The sequence below is a fragment of the Elaeis guineensis genome, chromosome 12 (genome assembly GCF_000442705.2).
Source record: "Elaeis guineensis isolate ETL-2024a chromosome 12, EG11, whole genome shotgun sequence".
Taxonomy (NCBI): Eukaryota; Viridiplantae; Streptophyta; class Magnoliopsida; order Arecales; family Arecaceae; genus Elaeis; species Elaeis guineensis.
Genome location: NC_026004.2, coordinates 30,042,010 through 30,049,737, shown reverse-complemented (window position 1 = coordinate 30,049,737; position 7,728 = coordinate 30,042,010).

The window sequence follows — 7,728 nt, the reverse complement described above, 5'->3', positions numbered from 1 at the left end:
AGCAAAATCGAAGGCCCGGTTACTTAAAGATCGGATGGGGGGAGAGGTCCTTGCAGCGGCCCTTACATACCCCCACAGCCCTGTTAGGAACAGAAGGAGAACCTCATCCTAACATGAGCTGAAATTGACTGTCGGAAACAAGAGGAGAACCTCATCCTGACACAAACAAAGACCCAATTGATCAAGACAGGACGAGGAGGAAAGCCTCCTTAACGGCACCTCTACACTCCCACGACCCTGCTAGGGGCAGAGGAAAAACCCTCACTCGAACACAAAAAAAAAGAGAGATAAAAAGGGAAAGCGACAAACTACACCAGCGATAAGTAAAAAATAAACTACATCAAAGACACAAGGGACCTCGTCTCAATGAGGAAGGATGCTCCTATCAAGAAACCCTCAGTCAATAAAAGAGAACTCAGCTCAGACTGAGGAGAAATCAACTTTCTCAAAGTAACGAGAAGTTCAGATCCCCAAGCTCGAGCACCGAGAGGAAGCGTCAAACTCAAATGGTCCCGAAAAGACCTACGATCATGAACCAAAAAGGCAAATCAACGTGGCGACGATCGGAAACCTTCAAACAACGTCGGCACAGAACAAGACAGAAGACAAAAGAAGTTCGACAAACAATAATTTAATATAAGAATGGACAAGGTAATGAAAAATTTTCTTTTCATTTCATTAGTGAAGTGTACATTACAAAGTCTTGAAGGCCAAAGAGAAAAACAACAAGAATGGAAAGGAATACAAGGCGAAAGGGCTCCAAGGAAGCTCGGTACCATCAGACTTCGAACTCTCGATTTCAGCCATTGTCGAGGATTGCTTTAAGTACCCGACTTCTTCTTCCAACCCCTCTTTGGATTAATAATTACTCCAGCATTATCTTCAAAGTACATATAGATGCCATCCTTTTTGCACCATGGCTTCCGTTGCCTCACAATGACGGTGGGCATGACCTTCTTCCTGAGGTCGAATTTCTCCTTCTTTTTGACTTCTTCTTCCAGTCCCCCTTTGGCTTCCCCCCTTCGCAGGACCAAAAAGTACTCATGCTCGAGGATGTGTCACAAACGCAGGCTCTGGGCGATCAAGGTGAAACACGACCGGATCTGTCTCTTCTACCCTCGCCTTCTTCGCCAACCTGAAAGCTGTAGCGCCTTCCCTCTTGTGGGCTTTGAGACTCTGGGCTGACATCCAAACCGCATCTGCATCCATATCGACAATGAAGAAGGGATCGAAGGAACTCCCGTACAAAGTGAGATCCCCGGAGGGGGGAGGCGGGTTTAAATAGGTGACGGGGTCTGGTGCAATAATGACTGCAGGACTCTTCTGGCCAGTCTATAACCACCGCGTGGCCCACTCACTATGGCAGGTGGCTGGAGGTGGCTGACAATTAGTAAAACTATTATTGCTATGTACCTGGGGTAGTGCTCCAGTGGAAATTCCAAAAAGAAAAAATCTTTTTCGAAGAGGCTCCAGTACCAGCGTGCCGAATGTCAAAATATCTGACAACCACCGAGTGCAAAAATTGAGGGGAGCAACTTTGATCGTAAAAATTTCTCTGTACTTCCTTCTTTCAGAACCCGAACTCAAAAGTAGGGGGACTGGTGTTGGGTATAAAATACCCCCCGATCGGAGTTTGTAAAAGACCGACCCTTCCAGGGCTTTTTCGGCCTCCGATCTTGTGTGGTGCCTCTCTGAACCCCCTCGAACGTCTGAGCTTCTGGACTTCTCTGATAATAAGCTTCATCATTCATCTACCGAGCAGCTCCGAAGGCTCTAGGCTTTACTATCAGCCGACCTTCTATAGTGATCAACTATTCTCCGAATTCCTTCCAGACTTCTTCCGACCGCAGATGACTCTACTCTGAACTTCTTTCGGACTTCGTCAATATCCGAGCTTCTCCGACAATGAAGATTTTTACGGTAACCAGACTACATCCAAGTTGCTACGACAGTCGATCGCCTTCCGGACTCCACTCGAGCTCTCGAGAGAGTCGAACTTCTACTACGAGCGGTCCACTCCGAACTTCTACTACGAGCGGTCCACTTCGAACTTCTACTATGAGCGGTCTACTCCAAACTCCTATAGCGGGCGGTCTACCCCAGATATCTACTGTAAGCAAATTCCATTCAAGCCTCTACTGTAAACACATTTCTTCCGAACTTCTATTACAGGTAGACTTCAGCTGAGCTTCTTCATAGCCGAATCCTAGACGAGCTTCTACAATGGGACAGGACCGGGCGGCCAGGTCGCTACTCCGAGCTCCCACGACAACCGATCTTCGATCGAGCTTTTACAATAAGTGGTCCCCTTTCAGCCTTCTACGAGAACTAGACTCCATCCGAACTTCCATAGCGGATGGATATCGGATGAGCTTCTACAACGGATGGACTCCAGTAGCTGGATTTTCACAATGGCCGATCACCTTCGGTGTCTACCGAACCTCTCCAATGCCATCCGAGGTCCACTGCTGGCTGACCCTCCGTCAGATTCCTCATGAAATCGGACTTCTTCGATGGATAATCTTCAGACGAGCTTCGACATCGGGCAAATCCCAGATGGACTTCCCTAGCAACCAGACCCCTACCAGACTTTACCAATAGAAAGTCTCCATCTGAGCTTCTACAGCAGATGACTTCCATCTGTATCATCAGCACCTAAGGCATCCGATAATAGTAGACTCGTCAGCAGCCTTGCAAATATCCAAGCTTCTCCTAGATCGGTAGGATAGAGAGCCATTCCACTCCATCGGATATCCCAGCCAAGCTCCAACCGATAGATCCGAACTCTCTAGCAAGTCACGACAGTGGCCACTACCCTGCTCCACTCTCTACAATGGATTCCATGTGGCTCCACCACTCTCTGGCAAGTCACGACAACGGACACCACTCCACTCTCTGGGCTCAACCACTCTCTAGCAAGTCACGACAACGGACACCACTCCACTCTCCATAACAAACTCCACATGACCCTAAACGACCCCTGACGCCACTACTCTCCATAACAAACTCCAGGCAGCTTTGAACAGCCCACTACCGGGCGATTACAGACATTGCTGTCAATCAGTTACGTTCTCCATCTATAAAAAGGGATCCCCAGATATGTTCTTCTCTAGGCTCTAAACTCTATCTCAAAACTCTGCTAAAATTCTCACTCGAGCACTCCATTTCTGTTGAAGCAGAGTACTGATTTGAGCATCAGAGGGTCTTGCCGGAGCACCTCCAACTCCGATTTAGACTTCTCTTGCAGGTCTCGACGACGGCCGCGGTCATCTCGACTCCAGCAACTCTGACTTCGGTGGAATTCTACACCAACAATACTTTTATCGATGACTTTTTATGGTATAGGTACATGTATGAGATAGAAATCTGAAGTCTTTGAAAAGTTCAAAGAATTCAGATATGAGGTAAAGAAGTAAATTAGAAAATCCTTAAGGTTCTTCGATGAGATCGAGGAGATGTATACCTTTGTGGGAGTTTCTAATCCATCTCAAGGAAAATAATGTAGTTTCACAATGACTCTTCTTGGTGCACCTCAAGGGGTGTCATAAAGAAAAAAAAAGATCCTATTTGATATGGTCTAATCCATAATGAACATCACTGATCTTTCCTTATACATGTAGGGATAAGCTTTACTGCTGAATAGTTTCCTCTAAGTCTATTCCAATCACGTCATATGAGATGTAGCATAATGAGGTTGTCCGGCCTATATCAAGCGATAACAAATGGATAAGTTAGAGGTTAGGTCTATGAGAGCTTATTTCTAGGATATCTTAAAGAGTTTAGGATATACTACTTTTACTTTTCAAAGGTTCACAATGTGATTGTAACCCGATATGCTATATTCTTGGAGAAATAGTTTATCTAAGATACAGATAGTGCAAGAAAAATTGAACTCAAAGAGAAAGTCTCTGAAGAGTAATGAGTCATAGAATATATAAAACTTATTTATGATTGAGCCAGTATGTGTAGCACCTCCTCTATCTCGTAGGTCAAGTAACATCTCTCATCCTATTGAAAGATACTTAGGTATTCTAATAGAGGATGTAGAGAAAATATTCCTCATAAGATATAGAAAACATGGAGATGATCCTAAACTACTATGAGTCGATGTTAGACATCAATTTTGAGAAGTGATTGAATGCAATAAAGTCAAAAGTTGACTCGATGCAATCTAACTAAGTCTGAACTTTAGTGGATCCACTAGCAGGTATAGTACCTATTGGATTCAAATCAATCTACAAAAGGTAGAGCTGTAAAGATAGATACTTTTAAAGCAAGCATCTCAGGATAGGGATACTCGATGCGATCAAATAGTTTGATCTCATCAAGAAGAAGAGGAAACATATATTTATAAAAGGAACAGTGGGTGCATTGTTATATTCCTCGTATTGTACGTGGATTTCATCCTCCTAATTGAGAATGTTATTTTCATAATGACTATGGTTAAAATATGATTGTCTAAAAAAATTTTCCATAAGAGACCTTTGAAAACATCCAAAATAAGTCTATAAGATAGATATAGGTCTATGAGATAGATCTATTAGGATACTAGTTTCATAGAAGATGTACATAGAAGAGGTACTGAAAGGGTTGAGTATGAAAAATCCTAAAAGGATTTCTACCCTCTGGATAAGTGATTAATTTTTATGAGAAGATGTATGGAACACGTCTATGGAGATACAATACATGAGATAGATCTCTTATGTTTTAGCTAGTGGGAGCCTCATGTATACTACGTGCATGACTTGATATGTTATTGCTGTGAGTGTCACAAGTAAATATTGATTAAATCTAGACTGAGAGTACTGGATAGCTATGAAAATATTTTTAAGTACTTGAAAAGCACTTAGAATATGATCTTTGAGGGAATCAAAGTTGAGGATAAAAGGATATAATGAATCAAACTCTATATTTGATGTTGATGGTAGAGAGTCTACACTAGAAAAGATATTTTTTTAAACAATGTAGATTCGATAAATTGAAAGAGTTCCAAATAACTGATCATTATAAATTATAGAAGTCGTGTATGTCACTGCTTATGAGATTACTAGGGAAGCCTTTTGGTTAAAATGATTTGTTGCAGAACTGGTGTAATGTCATCAAATAGCACAATACTATACTACGACAACAGAGGTGCCATTGCTTTAGCTAAGGAGTCTAGGTGTTGCCCTTAGGAATGATTTTGATGATCATAAAATATTAGAGTATATTTCGATACTAATATCTTTCAAAGTTTATCAAAAAATATTTTTGTAGAAGGAAAAGACCATTACTAGACTCTTGACATAATTGAAGATCATTTGAGTAAAGAGAAACTAAGTTTGGAGAGTGTTGGCATAAGAAAAACTAGCTTAATGTATTTGAGCCGACTCACCCAAAAAATTGTGACAGCTTTGGCATGGTATGCCCTCTTTATTTTGGCTTGGCACACAGCCAAGCCAGCTCGAGATGAATCCAAGCTGACTCTCTCAAGGGGACAAAGAAGGTGTTTCTGGGTTTTGACGATCGAGCTAGCTCGAAATTGGATCCAAGCCAACTCTTTCAAGTCAGCAAAAAGGAGAGTTCTGAAGAATACAAGTCTAGCTAGCTCGAAGATAGATTCGAGCTGGCTCTCTTAGAAAAAATAAAATGTGAATTTTGAAAAATATTATTCGAGTCGACTCAAGGTCAATCTGAGCCGACTCGATGCTATCTAACAGCCTTAATGGCTACTCCTACAAATGCTGTTTTTTATCCAAAAAAAGCTTCCAATGGATATTTTCCACCTCCAACGATTATACACAGATAGAATCAAGTCCAAAATACTCAGAGCTTAGAGGGAATGATAAAGGATAAAAGGAAAGCCAAGAAAACACAAGAGATATACTGTTCATTTGAAAAAGAGAAGGACATTAAAGAGAGGACAAAGAGCTTTCAATTAGTATTTTCTGTATTGATTACCATCAAGAGTGTTCACCAACTTTCAATTAGTATTTTCTTGATTCTTTGAGAGCATTAAAGAGAGGACAAAGAGCTTTGATTGCAAGCATTCAAGTCCACAACCACCTCACTACAACGACAACAAATCAGCTTAGTTTGAGAAGTAAATTTGTTGTAATTCTTTCTATTTTTTGAATTGATGTATTTAGTTTCAGCTGGGGCTGAAATTAAGGGATAGGTTGAATCCAGCCCTTGAATTAGATTGTGAGCCTTGGGTTTAGGCTTGTAAAGGTTGTGGTTGGTACTTCTAATTCAAAATCAATTAGATTTGTGGATAGTAAGCCCGACAAAACTATACAACTGTAATCTTGAAGAGATTATAGTAGAATTCCCAAAGAGATAGCTTAGGGAGTGGACGTAGGTGCTGGGAGTGCACCGAACCACTATAAAATCTCTATGTCTTTGTGTGTGTGGCTTCCACTTTCTTTTTTGCATATTTATTTATGTCTCACAACATTACCTCACTAATCTTTAAATTGGTTAACTATGCACATATTTGTTTTAATTTTAAAAACCTAATTCGCCCCACCTTGGGATGTCCAGCTGGGCAACACTAGGTCTCACCAAAAGTTTTAATAATTGAGAGCAATAATTAATTATTTATGACTATTTCTAGAAGTAAAACTTCAAAGATCAGAGTAGACACCATGAAAATATGGCAGACCCATATGCTAAACGATCTTACAAGCAGAGGACCAAAGCACATCTTGAGAAGATGGGGCTTGGGTCCATGGCAGATTGGCTTTAGTGTAAGTGAGAGATTATTAGATGTATGCTCTAGAAGTCAATCATGAAGGAATCAGGTGTAGGATTTCAGGATTAGATCTTGAAATTTTTTTAAGATCATGCATCGAAAGACTAAAATAAATCAAAATTTATTTTATAAAATTAGAAAATTTTTAGATCTAAGATCCTATTATATGATTATTACATAGTATTAAATCAAAAATTAAAATATATAGAGAATGAACTACATGTTGATCATATCAACATATTTCTATGCTACATCTAATGTATGTAATAAACAATAGATCAGATCTATTACCTTGCAAGTTAGACATTCTAACCTTGCTGATCCAAGCTTGAGGATGATGTTGTGAGCCACACATGCATCTGGCCTCTAAGAGTCATCCACATGAGCCCACGAATCTCGATCAGAAGTCCTACTCCAGAAAATTAGCACAATATGCTAGCACAGCTGATCCTTCTTCGATGGTTAATCAAGTGCCTCCTTTTTCTTGATTTAAACTCTTCCAAAGATGAAAAGTAGGAGGAGGAGTTTCAGATCTAAGATACTCTCAAAAAATTGAAGATGGAGGGAGGGAAGAGATGAACACAACAACCCTAGAAGAAGATCCTCTTCTTCTTCTCTTGGCTCTCTCTAGACACCCTATCTTGTGTCTATTATATCTCCACACCCCAACCTTATTTCTCTCTAATTTTTAGATGCCTCAAAGGTCTCTCTTTGATATATTTTTCATAAAAATTTTATAAAAAAATTTATTTTATATAGAGAGATATGATAGAGTCCTTGTCTAGGTCAAATACCTAGTCAAGGTTTATTCAAACATGGCAAGATAAGGGGTGCCCAACTCTTGAGCGCCCCCACCTTCTTTTTATGTGTGGACTAATAGAAAAGGGCACCTATCAAGTTCCATAAAAGCCATAAAAATCTCAAGAAAAATCTAGATAAAATCAATGTGAAAAGAAAAGAGTTTTGGATTTCTAAAACTCTATCTCATAGAATTT